The following is a 22689-nucleotide window of genomic DNA, read 5'->3' on the forward strand; positions in this document are numbered from 1 at the left end:
CCGTCTACCATGCGATTCGGCATCATCCGGCCTAATTGAAGACAACGGGAATTTTCGAAATAATTGTAGCGACGATCCACGGATTGACCTTTAGATCGTGCTAAAAGAGAGGAACCGGCTAATGGGAGCCCGCTAATGGAGGACCGGGCGACGACCTTTCGAAAACAATCGATCGCCATGCTGGTCCCGGCTATGACCCAGGAATGAGCCTTCCGAGTGAAAGTCCCCGTAGCATTGGTAGCATTCCGTTGTTTCTTCACCGATATACACCGTGTTGGTATACACGAAGTGGGTCAACTGCAGATATTGCACCACCTTCCTTCTAGCGTATCAGTTTCCGTTTTGTCCGTCTATCCCCGCTGCGATGGATGAGCCACCTCTGTAACTCAATTTCTGCGAGCTCGCCGATGCTGTCGCAGACAAATCCTGATCTTCGAAAGTCGGTCTAATTCTTAACTCTTTCAAAAAGTAGAATAGAAGAATATCTAATTTTTATATATTATTTTTATGACTTCATATAAGTGACTTTATTGCTACATGTGTTAAAATTGGAAGTGGAACGTGGAAACTTCTGTACTAAACAAATGGTAAAGCTCCCTTTTTTTTAGAATGCACTTGGATAATTATAGTTCCAATTTATTAAACGTATACAGCACGTGACGTACATTCTCGGGACTTTAATTTTATATACATACACTCAGAGTTAGGCAAAAAGTATAAAAAGTATAGATGAAAAAAGAGTATAAAAGTATAAATGATTAACGATTATAACTGCTCAGTTATTATGAATTATAATAGATTAGTTATAATAACTATCCAGTTATAATCGTTAATCATCGATGAGATTACCTCCTGCCTAATTATTTGTTGTCCAATTATTATAAATCAGTATATGATATACTCCAGCGACCATTACACATCTTATACGTACACGCACACCACGCTCACTGCATACATTTGTAATTCTGAATAACATAGACGCCATTTGGATCATTATTACTTGTACTTAAATTACGTTCATATTATAAAGCATATTTTGACGGTCTTTAAAATTATCACACCTTTTTTATATGCGGTTTAGTAATTGAAAAGTCTATTAGTAGGGTTCCGGTAATGTTAAGATATTTTTCAAGGTATTTCTTACAGACTATACTGTTTCTGTTGTTTTTTTATGTGACAGCTATTCAGTTCTTTCTATTTCACTTTCATATTTTACGAAATGTATCTATGAACAAATCGAATTGAAGAAATTGATACAACTTCGTAAAAATACCATGGAAATACATAATATGCAAAGTTTCAAATAAACTACACACTAAAACTAACAATCCAGTCAAAAAGACATCTGATTTCCTCTTTTAGAACTCTTTATATTTTAAAAATGTTTCTATGAGAGATTCTTAGTAAAATTTCTTTTTTCAAGCTTATGTTGTCATAGAAATCGTATGAAATTTAATGGAATCGAATCTTGTCATTATTATAAAACAAATACAATAATCGTGTGTAGGGCTCGATAGTTCTAATATTAACCCTTTGCACTCGAGGCATTTTTTGCTCGGACGAATCAGTAACTCGAGACGATTTTCCGCATATTTGGTGAATTTCTGACAGCTAACTTAAAATGATTTCACACACGAACTAACATATAAAACTTTTATATTTTAATATTTTATGTATCTTTATGCATCAAAGAAGGAAATTTCTTCAACATTATATCGTTGCTTTGCATGATATTTTATAAAACAACCTCCAAGAAGCATCCTAGGCTTGTCGTGACAAGTATCGCAATAATATGTGATTTGGTGTCTTTCCTCAGGCTTATTCCGTTGAGAGTAAACTTTGCAATCATTCCTAACTTCTGTTAGCATAACATGTAGTTTTCAATTCAATCGGACTTCGTCAAAACTGCAGATCGAAGTAGAAACTCGATGTCATGTCTGACGAAAACTTCCTCTCAAGTTTTTACATACTACACATGAGTAAACGGCTATTCGTTTCTCTGCTTCTTCACTGATTTATAAAGGATATAAGAATTGATAGAACAGATCTCTAAACCCTAAAAAAATAACTTCCGCCGCATTCGCTTTCTATTACCCTGATTTTTTGCCTTTTTACACCTCTTACTCCATCACTGCTTTCCTCCTCTATCATTACGTATTATACAATACATAGTGATAATTTCGTTCTTCAACAATGAAAAATCAAACTCATCCTCCTTTGAACTAATTTCATTACCACATTCCATGCTTATAGGGCGCAAAAACTTTGAGAATAATATTCCTATTACCGCGACTGTCAAGTTCGAACTAACGTCGAAACGGAGTCCGATCCGCGATCACGGACTAATTTCAAATATGATGATGCCAAATTTCGGGTTGCTGTAGATTTCCCCGTGCTAGTCCCATGTTTATGTAATTTATTGCTACGTCGATGCTAAGGGTTGACGGATTCAGCCATGCGTGTGATGCGGCATGCGACGCGATTCCCGGAAGACAACACAAAATGGACTGCTTGAATGTTAATCAGGTAAGAAAAACCGCGGAACTACAAGGTACGTAGTAGACACTGGGTACGTGACCATCGAATCGTGATATATGGCCTCCGAATTTCCTTCGAATCGTGGCATGTGACCTCCGAATTGCCTTCGAATCGTGGCATGTGACCTCCGAATTGCCTTCGAATCGTGGCATGTGGCCTCCGAATTGTCTTCAAATCGTGGCAAAAAATTATAAATAAAAAAGTTAAGTCATCGTCTTTATTCTAATATTACTATGTGTTCATATTAATGTTCACCGGTATGCTGCCTTTCTTACCGACTGCCCCAAGTTCCTATAAAAACAAATCGCGAGGCTCGAAGAATCGCGACTCAGTATTCTCAGATCTGCGAGTTTCAATTCCGACCTCTGAACATTTCTGAAAGAAATTACTGTATACGCAAAGAGCTTACAAATACACCTTATGAAGCGATAGTGCCAGAGCATGCTTCTGATCCCAAGGAAACCAAACCCAAATAAACATCGTCGCCGCTCGAGTCATCGCGTCGAGCCAAGCGATGACCAAGAGTCAGCTCTCGAGTTGCCGCATCAAATTCAGTGGTGACCCAAAAGCTACCTAAAAAAATGAGAGTTCTGTAATCTCCGTTGGCGTTTGAAATCGTTGAATTATTTTTAAAAATGTAAGCTTCAATGCAAAAATCGGAAACGTCGGATGGTTAACCCCTTAATGCTTGTGCTCGCGTATGTCACGGGTATACTAAATTAACAAAGCGTAGTTTCAAACTATATGAACTTTATTAAATTACGAACTATGTTTTATGTAACTAGGGAATCGAATGACGCTAATTTTCTTTTGTCAATCATGGAAAACTGAGTTCAAGAATACATTTACCGTTCTGAAATGAAATTATTATTATATTATTATATTATTATTATTATATTATTATTATATTATTATATTATTATTATTATATTATTATTATTATATTATTATATTATTATTATATTCCTGAAATGAAATTATTGTTCGTTAAGGCGTTAAAGGGTTCTTTGATCCACGTGGATATTCCGAGTCCATTAAGAACAACAATTCACTGCATCGAAGTATGCGATGCTCGACCAAGCAAAATCGATTCAGCAAAAGTTGCTTCTCGGTCGCTTCTCGAAATCGCCATTGACTATCGTGGTACCGGAAAAGAGGCAGCGGCTATGGTAGCGCTTGACACGAGGTCGCAAGTGATCGATGGCCTTGCACAGAGACTCCACGGCTATCGATCATTCGACTCGCGGTCCTCGTGTCTCTCTCCGGCTACTTCCTTCCTGTGAAATCTGCTGTCGGTTCTTTTCCTTTTCACCGGCGTCGTCTGACTGCCGCTCAGTGGCAGATACACCGATTGTCAGACATCTCTCAAGTGTCTTCCTCCGACGGAACAGGATGTTTGCAATGGTAATAGCGAGGAGGAAAGTTTCGCTGGGAAAGCATCGATGGTCTCTCGACGGGACTTTTCATGCAGAAACCGCGACTACTGCCGCATGTGAAGTACTTTCCTCTGCCACTTCAGTGTACGGTGTCAACTATTCGAACTAACTTAAAAAGACTGTCACAGTTCATTTTAATGTTTAGTGTGCCGAAGACACCGTAACAAATTGACTACTCGGTGGAAAGACGCTAGGGGTTCGAATAAGGTAACCTTCGGGATTTTGTTTCCTGAAGAAAGTTTGACACGGTTCTACCTGAAAGCTATTAAGTAATTAATTCGATATTCAAAGAATATGTATTAAATTTTTCATTGAAAAATATATAGCAGGAAGAGTGGATGATTTAAAAAGTGGTGGTACTTCGATATTTAAGTGACGATTTTCTCGTGAGTTTTTTCAATTTTCCGTGGATTGAGAAGATAGAGAAAAGAAAGATTTCTAATTAATTCTAGCACATGGATATGGTGACACATGAAAAATGAACTAAAGGTGAATATAATATTTTAATCTAGATCAATCATTTGGTCGTGTAGATTTCAGGTTAATATGGACGCCGGTTTAAGAAGCATGCAATTGGAAGAAAATGTTCAAAATTGTGTATCGATAATAATTATTTATACACACATCTAACACAAAACATACTTTTAGTTAATCTGTCAGTCCACAACCATAAAGAGGACCCTCCCATTCCTCATTTTTCAGCAAGACTCTTCACAAGACTCTCTTCTTTTAGAAGCTACACACGAAAATCAGTTTGTGCATATGCATTCGAACTACTTGAAAATCATTGCCTTCTGATCTTCAACAAAACACAGTCATATACACACTACTATGAGCGACAAATAAGCTCCCCAAAACAGGGTTTATAATTAGACTGCGCACTTTATGCATTTGTGGTAGAAGTAATTACAGTAAATTCTCTTCACTTGCTCCTGAGCTTGTAACCATAAATGGACACTTTCAGAAGAGGAGATACAATTATTTGAGCCTCGCGGCCGATTGTCAACAACTATAAAAACGCGGCGCGAGGCTCGAATAATCGTATCTCCTCTTCCCAAATTGTACAATTCTGTTAACAAGTTGAGAGACAATTGGAGAGAATTTAGATAAAATGAAAAACTGTGAAGACATTAAAAGAATTTTAAATTGTTGTTACATCATTGTTAATACTAAACTAAAACTATTGGAAGAAGGAATACACCCGTGTCGTTTACAATAAACGCACGAAATTTTTGTCTTACCTGAAGATCCACGGTCTATTCGTAACATATTAATGAAGCTCAATTATTAGGTCTACCGAAAAGTTCTGTCTGATAATGTCATTGCAAATTTCAGTAGATATGCACATATTCATTTGAGACATATATTTTTGAAAAATGTTGCTCACAAATTGCCATCACGCTGGCAAGAGATCATAAGTAACGACGGAAATTATATTGTACAATATAAATATTACTAAAGTTATGAAAAATCTATTATTTCCTTTCAGTTCTCAAACGGTCAGAACTTTCCGGTAGACCTAATTATTTATAATAATAATTATAATATTATTATATGTTATATATTATATATATTATATATTATATATTATATATATTATATATTATATATATTATATATTATATATTATATATATTATATATTATATATTATATATTATATATTATATATTATATATTATATATTATATATTATATATTATATATTCGGTGTCGATGAAATCGTTGTCTGTCGAGTGAATATAGTTAAAAGGATTATCGGCGATGTGGTTCGCGGGCCAGCCCCACGATTCCATGGAGTAGGTCCATCGGGTCATACTCGCCGATTTCCGCGAAATCGCCAAGCGGCTGTCCCGTAAATCTCTTAGTTTAGAATGCCACATAAACGTCGCGCACGTCCCATATAGAACGACCTTCCGCGATCCGTTCGCCTGGTGATTACAATTTATTCGTTGGCATCCAAATATAGTTTCCATCAATTCCCGGACGTCTGACGAGAACGTCTCGTGGAACGAGTAGCCTACACAGGGCTGCTATCGGGGCCCGGTTCATGCAAATCCCCGTGGCCGCGGCCTCGCCGATCGAGAGTGCCACCGCGGCGAAACGTATGGACTTCGTTACTGTCCGCGGGCACAGTTATCTACGAGCAATAGAACTCTTCCTGAATAAACACCGGTGGCCACCGGCTCCCCCACTGGCCTCCAGCTTCTATATTATACGAAGAGAGCCAGGCTATCCCACCCGACGACGACGCCGCCGCGCCGCGCCGCGCCGCCAGGCCTTGCTCTCGACGGAAGGTGCCGGGTCATCGAACGAGAAAAACTTTCTACTTCTAAGGTACACGGCCCCGTGAGCCCGATACCCGCCGACTGTCCTTCCTGGACGATGTAGATTGCCCGGGGAACATCCCTGCAACCTGGTACCAACCTCGCGACACGGGGCTACTGTGCTACCTGCCGTTAGCGACCGGATCCAGTCGGACATTCAAATCTTGTTCGAAGATACAATCGTAACCGGTGATTTTTGCTCTGCTTGTTCCTCCGCAACACCGAACACGGATCAACGATTTTTAAACTCGAGTTGCACATCGTTGCGGATGGCTGTATGGAACTCTTCATACTTGCCCGCTTCTTGTCTTAACGCTAAATCTACCGGGTTCTAGAAGTCACTGACTAGTGCTGTTTCAGAAGAATGACTAGAATGGACTCGTTTAGGCTATTTGCCACTTTTATTAGAGAATTGTGGAATGTGAATGGAGACATTTTTTTCAATTATTTCCTATGAAAAACTTTTTGTCGTTTTAACGATTTGGAAAGTATCTGAAACTGGTCGTTTAATTTGACACAGAGTTCATTAGTTCTCGTAAATGAGACATTTGCATTTGTGAACGATACGAGTAATTCTATCTGAATCTTGTTTCGTTTTAGTACGTATATAGTTTTGTAGAGGGAGTTTACATATTTCGTTGCTTTTTAAAGCATTATAATCGCTTCTGACATTCGCAATAGTTTTATACATTTTTAACTGGTTCTAAAAATGAATGTGCTGTACGTCGATTTAGTGTTTATGAACAGCGTGTATAATTTTATTTCTGTATTGTCTTCCCGTATAAAAATACGTTTTCGAGAAGGAATTTAGAAATTTTACTGTTTTTCTTTTGAAATATAGTGATGGTGCCATTTTCACAAATTTTTCACTAGTTTTGAAAAGACCGTGATCATAAATTAAATTTTCGATTATATTAAGCTTTTATTGTGGGGTCCATTCGATTCTATAGGATAAATCAAAACTGAAAATAAGGAATGTTTTAATATTTCAAAAAAAAAATATTTCTATGCGATCAAACAGTTCAGCATCGTTAATGTGATATTTGGGCTGGATTTTTATGTGTATACCATAACTAAATCAGATTCTAATTAAATGAAATTTATATTGAAACATTTATACTTGACATAAGTAAATATGACCATACTTAGATACTACAGGTATTTGTGCAGTTGTAGGTTTTTAAAGATAAAATTGCAATGTACTAATGATCGAATCTCTTAATTGAAAATTCTGTCGAGGTCTAAATTAGCCAAAAATGGTATCGTATGTATGTAATTATGTATGGCAATGGTACACAAACTTCTAGCCATTCAAAATGTCCCGTTATTTAAATCGCGAATGTTTGTGCAGACATAGGTTTCAGATGCAATAAAAGATAAGAGAATGTGTAAATATCATAATAATTCTGTTTAACAGTTAGAAGAAACTTATATGGTTTTTAAACATTTAAATACGCGAAGGATGTCGCTTGTTAAATCAAAGTTTGACACAGAAAATGTATGCTGGTGAGACGAATCACAAGTTTTATCAATTGTATAGTTGCATAAATGATACATCGTCCGAGGGTTAGGATTAGAAATTCGTTAGTTACAAGATAAGTATAAGTATTTGGATGTAAAGTCAAGTATTTGAATGCAAAGAATCGACCGCGCGAGAAAGCGACTCCATTCGCGTGATTACAGAGGAGCCTCGAAAATTCGAAAGATCTTTCTATAGCACCTAACAACACAAGAGATGCGATATCTTTTTGTACGGGGGTGTACAAGTCGATCGTGTCCCTTCATCCATCGTCGTTCCGTTTATTCGAGCTTTGGCCCCGGCGATACGTATCGTGTATTATTATTCCTCGAAGCCGTCCAATTACCTTAGCCAGCGCCGCAATTCGTGCTAATGGATCGAGAAGTACAGCGCATCGTGGTGAGCCACGGGGGAAATCGCCATGACGCCGTACGGCGTTCCTGGATTTCTTTGGCGGATTTCCAAACGCGCCGAATGAGTCGAACCCGGGGAGCCTCCGCCCTCCCCGGGCCTCCCTTTCCCACCGGAGGAAAAGTTACGTTTACCTAAGGTTTTGATCCTATTTCCGTACGGGTCGGCGACCTCCTCTCTCGCACGCTATCTCCGATTTTCTAGCTGGCCTGTCTCGCTCCTTCTCTACCGTTTCTTGGCCTCCCGTTTATCGGTTCTCCTCGATCCGTTGGACCCTCTCCTGGCTCTCGGCACCTTCTGAAACGACCTTCCTTCGAACCTCTTCTCCCACAATTCTTCCCGTTCTTCTCCGCCGATTTTCGCCCCTGCGTGTTAATCGATGCTTGTCGGAACACAGAGAGAAAAACTCATTTTCACGGACCGGTCTCATTCGATGCTGGTCAACATTTTTATTCGGCTGACGGATAAGAGATAAAAACTGGCGAATAAGACTTTATTCGATGCTATCGGATAAATGTTTAATCGAATGAAAATTTAGCTAGGTAACAATATTTATCAGTTTTTATTCGAACAAGAATTCATTCGAATGAGACTTTAATCGAATAAGAATTCGTTCGAAGAAAAATTTGCTCGTGAAGGAATTCGCACGGAAATTTTGTGTAAAAATCATAGAATATAGTGTTCCTCATAGTTCATCGATTTATTTCTTCTATGTTCCTTTTTACAATTAGATTCTTTCCGAATGTTGCATCGGAAAGTTTTGGGTAGGTTGATCATTGATACATATCTGAATAATTTGTCTGCATAGGTGCAGAGTTTATAAATCTGATAACAATCTTTTTAGTGGTGCAGAGTTTGTATTTCTATAAGTAATTGAAATGGAACTGATCCTGAAGCTATTCTCATAAATATATTCTTATAAATTTACGTACAAAAAAAATTTTACAATCAATATTCAAATGAATTATTCAAATAAAGAATTGTGCACATTATTCGAATAATTCATTTTGGTTTTATTCAATGGCGCCTGAGTTGGGCATTATTCGAATTGTTTCAAATAAATATTTACCTGGAGTAATTATTCGAATGAATTATTTTTAGTCGAATATTTTATTTGAATAACAATTATCCCTTAATCGCAACAAACGATTCTATCTATTTATTCGAATAATTCTTCTCCGTTATTCGATTAATTTATCGAATAAAAAATTCGAAATTGCCGAACTTCGATTTTTCCTTCATCGATAATAATTACCGACAATGCACGAAATCATTCGATCGAGCTTCGAATCAGTACGACAATAGTCGAGAACGTTCTAGTCGAAGAAAAAACTCTTTCGCTACGACATTTTCTTTTCATTTCGGTTATAATGGCTGCGGTCCCCGCTGTTTAACGATTCTCGGATGCTCGCCAATAAAAAGCTAACGCGCTATAGACATTTGTGATTTACCGGCTTCCCATTAAAAAAGAGAAAAAGGTTGCTCAGTAGCCAGCGTGTCCCACGTTCCTCATTCTCTTGGTGGACCTACGGCTTCTGTTTCTCGTTTTTCGTTTCTCCCGTTCGTCTCTGCCTCTTATCCTCTAACAACGGACCTCTCAGCGTTTCGCCTCGCACTATACACCTGTCAGACACCCCGTAATTGCGAAACGACTTTATAGCCCCGAACTGATATCCGCGAAGATAGCATCGCTTCCATAAACCAACGGGGACGTTTGATCGTCACGGACGACAGATCCCGGGAATAAATGCCGGCGATCGTAAAATATCTTTAGAAACAGAAATCCCGCGGATCCCGTATTGGCTGTCTCTCGAGTTGGCCGCGAAGCTTGTCGCTTGGTTTTTAAACAAAAATTAAGTGTCCCACCGCTGGAATAATCTCGATAGGACTGATTGACAACGGGACAAGCTTTGGTGATCGCGGATCCGGTCCAGTTTATAGCAAAATAAAACCGATCTCCGTCCGGGGACGTCGTAAAAAGCTGTCGCCAGGCAATAAATTCATTTTATCCAACAAGTCCAGGATACGCCGCGACACTTCCTAGATTCATAATCAAATTGAACTGAAAATCCCGGGTTGCTTATACGAGGTGTGATCGAAAAGTTCCCGGAACTTTTTCATTTCGCACGCTATTTGCATCCGAATGAATCTATTTTTGTTTCCGACGTTGGTTCACATGTTCGCGATGTATAAGCATCTCCTAGACCATATATACTATCAAAAGTGGCATGTATATAGTACGAGTATAGAAAATCCACTAGCTTGGATAGGCGAAGAAAACTACCCGCGGCTGTCGTTAGACTGGATAGAAGATGATTATTCAAAATGGCTGACACGATGATACGAGCAGCTTATGCGAAATTATATTCGTTAATGTCGAACATTAAAACAGTTTATATTCATGTTTGGAATATTGGTGTGTCACTCTTTCGGAATTGCGGACTGTATATCATACAATGTACAGTAAATTCGCTTTAACCTTTTAGGTACGGCTGAATTCTGCGCGAGGCTATTTCTCTGGACACAGCAGAGTCTGATATGTACTGTACAGAGTCTGATACTGTTTATTCTGTCTGTATATACAGTATGTCCCAAAAATGTCTCGCAATCCGAAAGTGGCGTGTTCCTCAGGCCATTTGAAGCAACTTTTTCCTTTACAAAAATTTTCTCCGAGGCACCGTTAACGAGTTATTAACGAAAAACAGTGATCAACGAGAGGCGAGCTCAGCTGGCGCGAGGCGATCAAACCAATGAGCGGACCTGGGCTTCGCGCGCTGGTTGGCTGGGCAGCCTCGCGCCAGCCGTACTCGATTCTAATTGGTCACTGTTTTTCGTTAATAACTCGTTAACGGTGCCTCGGAGAAAATTTTTGTGAAGGAAGAAGTTGCTTCAAATGATCCGAGGAACCCGCCATTTCCGGATTGCGAGACATTTTTGGGACACCCTGTAGACTGTTGTAAATCGATGTGAAGACAAAAGAAGTGTGAAACAATGCTTATGAAGACGATTATTTGGTTCAAACGATGAGCGAGTGAGCTACTAGAGCAAGCCACTATAGTGACGCGTCGTCCAGAGAGATGACATCCGCGAAAGTCACTATAGTGGCGTGTCGTTCTGAAAGATGACATCCGCGAAAGCCAATATAGTGGTGCGTCGGGCCTGAATGGTTAAAAGGCTCGGAGCTCGAAATTGGAAACGATAATCGCCAGACACTCGAGCACGATTCTTCGAGCCTCGCGACTCGTTTTTATGGAAACTCGGAGCAGTCGCCAAAAAAGACAGTCGGCAGAAAAAGGCAGCGGCCAGCATGCCGGTGTACATTAATATGAATACATAGTAATGCTAGAATAAGAACGATAACAACTTCTTTTTTCAAATTTTTTTGCCACGATTCAAAGCCAATTCCGAGGCCACGTGCCACTATTCGAAGGCAATTTATAGGCCACGTGTCACTACAGTAAATTCTCCCCAATTGTCCCTCGGCTTGTAAACGAAAATGGACAATTTGAGAAGAGGAGATCCGATTGTTCGAGCCTCGCGACTCGTTTTTATAGTCACCGATTGTTAACAACTATAAAAACCAGCCGTACAGCTAGAATAATCGTATCTCCTTTTCCCAAATTTTCCATTTTTGTTTACAAGCTGGGAGGCAATTGGAAAGAATTCACTGTATTCGAAGGCAATTCGGAGGCTACATGTCACGATTCGACGGAGATTGGTCACGTACCTTGTAGCGCTACGGTTTTTCTTACCTGACTCACACTCAAACACACCATTTTGTGTTGTCTTCCAGGAATTCGCGTCGCGTGCCGCATCACACGCTTGACCGACTCCGTCTACTCTTAGCATCGACGTAGCAATAAATTACATAGGCGTAGGGCTAGCGCAGGGAAATTCACAGCAACTCGAAATTTGGCATTTCCGGGAGTAACGATCGTGCATCTTGTTCGTGTTTGACGTCACGTAGATGGTTTTATCTTTGCCAAAAAAGTTATCTGAAGCTATGCCTACAAATATAATGGTCTAAGAAGCACGTACTATAAAGACAGTGCCATATAAAGCCATAGCTTATGAGCGAAGGAAGGTGAAAGTATTAAATTTCTTGCATTAAATTCTTTAACCAGAAATTCCTCAAACTAAGTTAAGCCGAGGTGTGAGTTATGTCACGTTCAGTTCACTATCATTGCTAGACAAGGTGCGTGTTTGTTTTTAAAAATTGGGAACGACACTGGCACGAGTGTGTTACAGTCTATGAGAAATGCTTCGGATGGGATCGCATATCAAGGAACAAATACAAATTTCTTGATATACAAATACAAATACCGTGAACATCGCACCTGGTATTTATCGCGATAGCGCACGCTATTGTACCGCGGCGCTGCAAGCTAATGAAGAAATCTTGCAACGAGCCGTATCGTCGAGAAAAACGCTAATTTTTCCGGGACGTGGCCGCGTGACATAACGAGGAGCAATAACAATAAAGTAAAACGAGTCGTCGCGATGCTGGGTACGCGAAACCATCGATCTTTCCGGTAACGACACAGGCCAGCGTTCCTACACGACAACCACGCGAGTGGGGTCCGGCTTTCGTCGATCTTCATTGAACGGACGAAAAACCGGGACGATCGAGCGACCGATGTCACCGACACGAAAAATTAATCGGGCCTTTCTAGGATGGCTGGCTGTCCCCCGGCATTCCTACTCGTTCGCCACGTCGTACGTCTTCGGCAACTCCTCTCCCCCAACCCTCCGTGGCCGCCGTCCTGCTTGTCCTCAGCATTGGCAAGAACCGTCGAAACACCCGGGACGAATGCTGCCCGAAGAAACGGCTAATTAATGATTAGCGCGCCGTACAGAAAATAGCCGAGGCTCCTTCGACGTGGTTGGACAGCGAAAAAGTTGGAGTAGCTATGCTACTCGTTCTTCGCGTCGAGATCATCCTCCTTCGTGACTCCCTATTGTTTATGAAACAGCGATCATGATGAGTCGATGAAACCGTTTGCACTCGAAGCTATTTAACCTCCGCGACGTAGACATTTCTTGTGATCTAATGTTTTCATTATAAGAGTGGATTAGAATTAAAGTGGCGTAGTCGCATTTTCCTCGTTGTGAGAAACGGTTATTAGCATTGTTATTGTTTACTACGATGTGTATTGTTTACTGATTAAATTTGTCGTTAAGATCGTTTAGAGTCAAGTTAATTTAAAGTAACCTCATCATTTATTTCACTTATCTTTTTATCATGTTGATATGTATAGATTCACATTTGGAGACATAAGTCTTGAAAATGTCACCCATTCGTATGTCATGGTTTTTATTTAATTTATATGGAACTATAGCGCATTAATTCATGACACATTTCAATTTCTAGCAACTTGTTAAACATACACGAATTAGGAACATGAATCGTCGTTTTTCAAATTGTTGACATTGCCGCTGACAAAATCGATTTAATCGGTGATTGTGTTAACATAAATACAGATTCTCTGGCTATACCGTTTTTTAATTATACCTCGTTTGGAATACGCAAGTGCTATCCCGGTCTTCTTATCATGCCAAATATAAGCGACTTATCGAAAGAACTCAGCATAAGTGTAACAACTCAATCACCTATTTATAATTACATTATAAGTATAATGTATGTCTGTCATCCTTGACGCCTATCTTTGATCTGCTGATACTCTGCTCGTCAACTCGTTAACCGGACACCACAATCTCGATTCGGAAGTCGACTTCTCTCGGTTTCATGTCAACTCGTTGGAAAAGGTAAATTTATTAATGTTATGATTTCACGTCATAATAGAATAAATAATAATATAATATAATATAATATAATATAATATAATATAATATAATATAATATAATATAATATAATATAATATAATATAATATAATATAATATAATATAATATAATATAATATAATATAATATAATATAATATAATATAATATAATATAATATAATATAATATAATATAATATAATATAATATAATATAATATAATATAATATAATATAATATAATATAATATAATATAATATAATATAATATAATATAATATAATATAATATAATAATATAATAATATAATAATATAATAATATAATATTATAACGCCATAACAATATGTTAGATCGTCTGAAAAACGAAAAGTAATGGATATTATAGATAAAGAAATATGACCTCACAAGGTTCTTGAGCGTTGCCTTGCAACGTGGTTTTAATTGCCAGTTGTTGAAGACATTAGGTCATTCCCTAACGAAGGTCATACCCTAATGACTTTAATCCTTAAATGGTACTTTATTTGCTCGGAACATGAACTGCTACACTAAAATCTTGTTAAAAAGTACGTAAAGTTTTGTTAAAACTATCCTAAGTATGTAAATCATGGCTACGAAATGCAAATGATAAAAAACAGTTAAACAGACTTCGTATTAACAATTATTTAAAGAAGCGTTAGCAAAAGACAGGATACAGTTTGTTCGAATCGTGAAAGATACCATGCTACAATGATATAATGACTTAACTCTTAACGTTATGATAAACAAAGTTTATTTCACTAAATTCGTATCAATAACAAAAAACTTAAATAGATCAGTCATTTCCAACGTTATATCATTTTATATTTTATTCGATATTTACTACTTCGCTAATGAACACTTTCGAGCCTGCTGGCAGGTGATCTGAAAAAAATCCATCGAGTTACCGATTAATCAAAAGGTTAATTAACGCTGAAGAAAGAAGAGGAAGATGATGAGCCGCAGAGCCGGTAAAAGCTTAGAATTAAAAGCAGTAAAAAAGTGTACCGGTCACGAGTTTTTCGTTGCAACTTCCGCGGCTCCAGGTGTCCATCGAGGAAGACTGTTCTATAGGGTGGCAAAAAGTATGTGGAAACCCGAAAGACATGACAGGGCACCGTTATAGGCGGCGTCGGGAGATTAGGTTCGCGTTGGGGAACCGACGGCGACCGTCCGCATCGCGATAATCATCGATATTTTCTCTTCCGCATACCGATTTCGCAGCTGGACGTGACCCGGTGGGCAGAAATTGCGGCATGCGGTCGATACTCGATACGATAATGGGCAACGACGCAGAGAAATTTCTCTCCAGAGTCCCGGCTACGTAGCCGATGTGTTCGCCAATCGGATGTTCTCCGCGGCGCTGCCTTCGATCGTCGATTTCGATGGAAATTGCGAAACCTCTCTAATTTCAAGATATTATTAGGTCTCTCGGAAATCCTTGCGACTTCGATTACAATAAGCCAACGTGCCGCATTTACGGCACCGTACGGTCATAAACTACTGGAGTACCATGCCCGCAATTAGCCGCCTAAACTAATTATCTTACTGGATACTTCCGGTGGTACGGGGTGCACCATGTGCAGGACATTAGATCGAATAAATTATTTTTCTGTAACGTTCCTTTAACTACTACACTTACCAACAAACTATTTAGGGTAAGGTTGCCTAACGTGAGGACCTTCCCTAATATGAGACCCTAGTTTATTTCGGTTATAGATGTTTCAAGTGTCACATCGATACTTCTTGAATACATATTAACTCGCATATTTCGTTGTTTTGTCTGTTTGTCGATGTCCAGATCAGTTTAGCGTCGTGATTAAACATATTTGTAAAATTCGTTGCGAAAAACTTTTGATTTTGATTATACAGGGTGTCCCAAAAATGTCTCAGAATCCAGAAATAGGGGATTCCTGAGGTCATTTGAAGCCCATTTCCAGATTGCGAGACATTTTTGGGATACTCTGTATTACAAATATCTTAAAAATGGTAAGTGTATAATTATTTTTATAAATTACTGTTGTACAGCGCATTCAGCGATTTTTCAACTCGAATTTACATACTTCTAGTTTCTTCTTTATTAGAAACAAGCGAAATATTTTTCCTGTATTCTTTAGTAGATTGTAAAATAATACATATATTAATTTTCAAACGTTTACCGATATGTTGTAAATATCGCCAATATCGTCGAGATACTGTTCAAACGAACAAAAGAGGCGGACATATTTTAGTTAAAATATTTTATTAAAAATAAACCTTCGCCGTCTAGTAATCAGTTCAATTCTTCAAGTCGTCTTATCGATATCTCAAGGATATCCGATCGGTATTTCGATAATATTAGTAATTTCATCGATAATCGATAGTGACATTTCTACTTTCCGACCGTCAATTTTCAAGCCTTGATCGTCAGGGTCATCGTCCCCACCGTCTTGTGACACAATCCACGACTCGCCAGACTCGCAATCGGAATACACATGGTCCTCTTAACAGCCCCCTGAAACGGTCGGCTCGAAAGCGAGCCGAATCCCGATATCTGTGAACCATGGGGTCAAACAACCTGCGCAAATTGACGCAGCGTAGGGCAAGATCCCGTATTCCCAAAGGTGGGCTTTCGATCGTGCTTCCGGGGACGCATGGTCGCGTGTCCTCCGGCAGCACCCTCGAGGAGGGTGCATCTCTGTTTGCCGTGCACTTTGCCCGCTGCGATCCTTTGGTCTGGAGCAGGTCCCCGGTCATCGATACAGTCCCTGCCGGTATCCTCTTTCCCTGGATCCGCGGCTTTCGCTAATAGCGGAGATCCTGCCAGTCTCGAGAGGACATCCGTAGAGTGCGTGTACCACGAAGAGCAACGCCAATATTGACGCGTCCTCGACGCAGTTCAGCAAACAAGCTTCTGAAATCCGCGACGACGAACTCTCGCGACACCTGTCACGCCACCAGCCACGTGAAATTTCGACTTTCTACGAAATCGGTTGCGCTCTTCCCTGAAATGCGGATTCTTCTGCCGTTGTGGCGCGACGAACTCGCTCGACTTCCATCGCTTCGTTGGGAAATGGTTACGAAAAGGGAATCGATGGAAGGGCAGGAATTTCTCTGCAATTGTTCCTGCGCTTGTAAACAAAAATAGACAATTTGGGAAGAGGAGATACGATTATTCGAGGCTCGCGGTTCGTTTTTATAGTCGCCGATTGTCGACGACTATAAAAGAACGAGCCATGAGGCTCTAATAATCGTGTCTCCCTCTTTCCAAATGGTTCATTTTTGTTTACAAGCTGAGGGACAATCGGGGAGAATTCACTATATTATTTGTCGTTCGGAACAAAGAGACTGATACCGGTATTTTTCGGTTGCAGCTTTATAACCTTTGTAGAAACCGAAATACCGGTATGACGTCATACCGTCAGTCGCGCTGTTACGCTACGATCGATTATTGTAAACAAACCTGGGACTCGTAACGGTATTATACCGGTAAACATTGCGATATGTTTACTGGTGTGGACGTTACATACCAGTATTAAAACCGATTTTCCGAATACAGTAAATTCTCACCAATTGTTCTTCAACTTGTAAACAAAAATTGACAATTTGGGAAGTGGGGACACGATTATTCGAGACTCAAATAATCGTATCTCCTTTTCCCAAATTGTCTACTTTGTTTGCAAGCTAAAGGAAAATTGGTGAGAATTTACTGTATCGATATAACACCTAAACCTCAAAATATTTCGATTTCCAGTCTCTCGTTCGAAACTCTCCTTCTCCGTATTCTCTCTTGTTTGTTATTTTTGACTGCGGATTCTTGTGCAAAATAAGTTTTTTGCATCAATAGCAAGAAATAAAAATAGAGAACCGTTCCTACCATTAATAATTTTAATAGATTGAAAATACTACATTCTAATATTGCATTCTTAAATTCTGTTACTCTTGCTACTATTTTAGATGTCACCTACTCAATATTGTCATAAACGCCTAAAATTCGCACTCTAGTAATTACTTCGTTAATTTTAGCTTTCCAGTTTCAGTTTTCATCATAACTAATCAACTTCAAAGTCTTTTTATGGTAGTGGAGCCGGTTACCGTGGAATGATCAATTGTTATGCTTTTGGCGTGTTTTCATCGAATAAGAGATATTCAATTTTTTTATTCTTTTATTTCGTTTATTTTTAACTAAAGAGCAAATTAAAGAGGAACTATTAAAAAATGATTAAAACAAGAGAACAAAAAGATTTGATAAATGTTATTCGATAAATATATATAAAATCCACTACCATGGTAGGTTATGCAAGCGAACATGTTAAAATAATGACATCCTTGAATTCTTCTAATGTCTTTGCTGTTTTGCATACCACGTACGCGTTTCCGCGATAAATGCATAAAATCCGCAGCGAAACGATTACTATTCACATAGTTTCGCGAGACGGCGCAGGTGGTTGTGTCTGCGCACCTGTTCCGAAAGCTGTCGATCATCCGAAAAGCTCGATTATAAATCGCGGCGTTACTCCGCGCCGGTGTATCGGCGGTTTCCTGGAAGAGGAGCGAGTGCACCGATGCAAGAAGATGAGCTTGCTTACGCGGACACGCATTTTTACTGTGGTGGGAGCGCGCGGCGGTCCACGGTGGAACGCGCGCGGAATGGGACGAAGCGCGGTAATTAAAATGCTACATACGAAGCGTGGTACGCTCGAAGCTCTCTTTCTTTCTGCGATAAATAAATTCAACGGTCGGTTCTTGTCCCTCCTGGTCCCGCAGCCGAGTTTCGCTGGAAACCGTCGGCGATACGATGCCGCTTGAAAGAAACCGGAGGAGAAAAAAATAGAGGCAACGAACGAAAAGAATCGCGACTTGTAACCGGCGAGCGAGAGCGCTTATGGCGACAGCGATACTAATTTCACCTCTGCATTCCATCGCCCCGTTGGCCTGTTGCCTTAAGGCGCGCCTCATTCACAACGGTTGACGCCTTGCCACTCGCTGCTTAACGGCTTATCTTTTCGCAATCGCTGAAATCCTAGAATTTTCAAATTTCTGAGCTCTTCAACGGTCTTCACAGACATTTTTCCAAGTCTAATGAAAACGATGACAAGTGAAACAATTTCCTCTGCTTTTTGACATTTGAACTATCGAGCCCGAAATGATAACATTATATATATATTAATATATATAACACATTGTATAAATTAATATATTATATTTATATTATATTATATATATTATATTATATTATATATATTATAGCTTAGACTTTTATATATATATATATATATATATATATATATATATATATATATATAATATATTACTATATTTATAACATTGTATATGTTGCGACGGCAACACCGAAGGTCAAACATCCCTGGCCATCCCTTGAGCAATTAAGCGATATACCTGCGACACTAAAAAATGCACCCAAACGAAAATACCCTTCGACCCGACGAACGGACAACACGACTCATAAATTCCATATTTCCCAAAACGGAAAATTTACAACCCGAACTTTCGAACAGTTTCCCACTCCTCAAGTTCCTTCCGACACACCCATCTCCAATCAAAAACGCTTCATTTCCTCCATCAAAACCCACCATACACCAATCAACAAAAAAACCGAGGCGACAAGCGCAAAGGCACCTAGAACGTTAGACAGAATCGTTAGAACCACCAGAACGGCTAGAACCACCAGAACTGTTAGAATTGTCAGAACCACCAGAACGGCTAGAACCACCAGAACTGTTAGAACGGTCAGAACTCGTAGAACTCTAAGAACGCAGATAACGCATCGCTAAGACCATAGCTGTAATATTATTAAAGTGTACGTAAAGGCAACCAGCGACTTCATTAAACTTAATTCCATTTGGAAACATCGCGCACATACAGTATATATTACTTATTGTATCGATATCCTATCGATGCATAACGATATTTAGCGCTATATTGTTAAGGCAAATGAAGTACTAGCTGTACAGTGTTATTAAGATGCAACCTTGCAAATTACAATAAAAATTAGCAATTATGCGTTCTACAACTAGTGTAAACAGAAATAAAGACATTTGATTAAACAATAAATTCGTCATACTTTACATCGATCATCTAAGCTTTCATTCATCTTAACGATATCTTATCGATATTATCTATATGTCAGTTTATCGGTAACATATCGATATTATCGACATTTATCGATAAATTTGTTATCGACAATTTTTTATGATAAAGGTAAAATAAAATGTATTATTGTAAGAATTAAAAGATACCATAAATGCATAAAGATTTGCAATCTATCTAGAAATATTAGAACAGTGCAAAAAATTTCTTGCGTACGCCCCAGAAAAGATTACTTATTTTAAAATCTTATTATAATGCTATTATAAAAAATATTAATATTTAATCTTATTATAAAATAAAAGTATAATGAATAGTTACATTTACTATAGCATATTTTATGACGAATAAAATAACATAACAATCTATCTAGCGCACCAGACTTGTTTCCAAAATAAATGTTTAAATTCGTAGACGAGTTTGTAAATTCTAGAACAAAAGAAAGGATGTTTCGCCGACCAAAATTTTCAACTGAAAATAAAATAAAATGCACTTGCAAACAAAAATTAAGAAACATGATACACAGATACACATTTTTGGTTATAGTAAACGAGCTCAATATAAGATAAAGATTTGTATTGTGTCAACGAGAATATTAATTTTGTTATAAACAATGTGTTCTTTGTTTCACTATAATATGCACTTTTAATCGACTGAAATATATATTTGTTAAAACATCGAATTTTATTTATTATATTTTATTATATTTTATTATATTATATTTATATTTATTATATTTTTATTTATTACATTATATTTTAACAGTATGTCTTGAAAATGTAAAGTTTCTCAACGTTTGTCCGAAAGCGTATATTTTGCGAAGTTAGACGCGATGTAAATACAGAAAAATTCAGTTACCGTGTACACAATCTCCAGCAATTGTATCCACGAGCCAGCAAAGCCCAGGGCAACTTGATCGATGATGTCAATCCAAGTTGTTCAGCAACGTTCGCTCGAATCCGCTCGCGCAAATCGTTGTATCCGCGATTGTCTCGAATATCATTGATTCGCAGCCTGTGCGCGGCGCAATCGTTGCAACGAGATTCATCGCGGAGCGCAGCAGCGACGCGGTTGCATCCACGTATCGCGTTGCACAATTAGATTTCGCTTATTACGGTGCACATCGATGCGCGTCCGATCGAACGCGGTGGCCGTGGCGCGGCGCGGCGCGGATCGGAGCGGATCGGATCGGTTCGGAGCGGAGCGGAGCGTTAAGCTCTCGCGTGTTCGGAGGCGTATAATTACTCCGGTGACCTTAAAGTCGTGCAGGCAGGCGTCGAACGGTTTTGAAAGCTGGAAAAAGTATCGGCGCGTAAGTTCGTCGTGGAACGTGGCTGACATTTAGAACACCCGTTACAACGACATTCACCGGCCAGCGAGAGAGCGAGCGAGCGAGCTAGACTTTTTAGCCCACGCGTGCCCCACGCGTTATTGACGCATCTAATTATTAATACACGGCTGTTCGATCAATAATTGACGATCGATCGGCGATGGGGATTTGGAAGGGTCCTGGCTTTGTTGTCTTCGATGACAGACTCTTTAGCTGGTTGGTTCTTTGATAGAATGTTTATACAGTAGAATCACGATTATTTGGTCGTCCATCGTTAAAATTATCTATTGTCCAAATGTTACGTGAAATATTTATATATTCATATATTTGTATTATATATTTATAATATATAATAATCTAGAAAATCTATCTCTAGAAAAAAGAGAAATATATATATATATATATATACTTCTCTTTTTTCTAGATATATAGTGATCACCTTAAGTTTCTGTATCGTAATGTGTAATTTAACTTTGCAATTTGAAAGCCTACTAAATGCTGAAGAATAAACTACTAACCGAAATATGAAACAAAAATATGGATACAAAGTTTATTAAAAGATTTTTACCTAAATTGAAACAGAAAATCTTTTATTCATTAATTCCTATAGAATTCCACAGCGGCATGATTTTTCTTTAAATTCGATATCAGAAAAATATTTCTGGTTCTAAGGCTTGAAAATTGATTAATTGACGTAATCTTTTCTTTCTATACATTACAAATAATAGAAATATTTGTGACAGTCCAGATAAATGCGACACCCTGTACGTGAATCGCATTCTGTGAGGAGAATGCTGTTTTTCTAATAAAAAATATTCAACATTTAAAATTGCATGTATGTATATCAACATTGCAATTTATTCTTCGACTACATTGCAACTATTTCTGGTAGAATGATCGACGAAAGTTCGTCGGACTCGGAACGATCGAGGACAAGCGATCGATTCGAGTTTTCAAAGGCGTGCCAGCGCGATTCCAACGGGCGAACGACTGGTTCGACGTGGAACAGGAAAGAGAAGACGGATGTGTCAGCGTAAAAATGTCAGATCGTAGACAACGTCGTCGTCAAGATCATATTATTATGTACAGCGACGAGAATACCTGCTGTTGGTATGCACGGAGATGCCGATTGGCCGAGAGAAAACTCGCGTACGCACGCACGTACGGCGCAGCTGGTTTGTACGCGAGCTTGCACCGTAGTCAGGGCATATTTATGGATTAGCATACAATGGTGGTGTTTATT

General features: G+C 38.8%; 1 protein-coding gene and 1 long non-coding RNA gene across 2 annotated transcripts in view; one reads left to right on the top strand and one right to left on the bottom strand.

Moving 5' to 3' along the window:
* MESR6 (misexpression suppressor of ras 6) overlaps positions 1-22689 on the top strand; it is a 657659-nt gene that overhangs the window by 235059 nt on the left and 399911 nt on the right. The window lies entirely within an intron of this gene.
* On the bottom strand, positions 616-21665 carry LOC143260791 (uncharacterized). The gene is made up of 2 exons (XR_013035068.1): positions 20975-21665; positions 616-3111 (listed from the first exon to the last, which is right to left on the bottom strand). It is a non-coding gene; the product is annotated as an uncharacterized LOC143260791 (long non-coding RNA).

This window comes from Megalopta genalis, chromosome 19, assembly GCF_051020955.1.
Source record: "Megalopta genalis isolate 19385.01 chromosome 19, iyMegGena1_principal, whole genome shotgun sequence".
Lineage (NCBI taxonomy): Eukaryota > Metazoa > Arthropoda > Insecta > Hymenoptera > Halictidae > Megalopta > Megalopta genalis.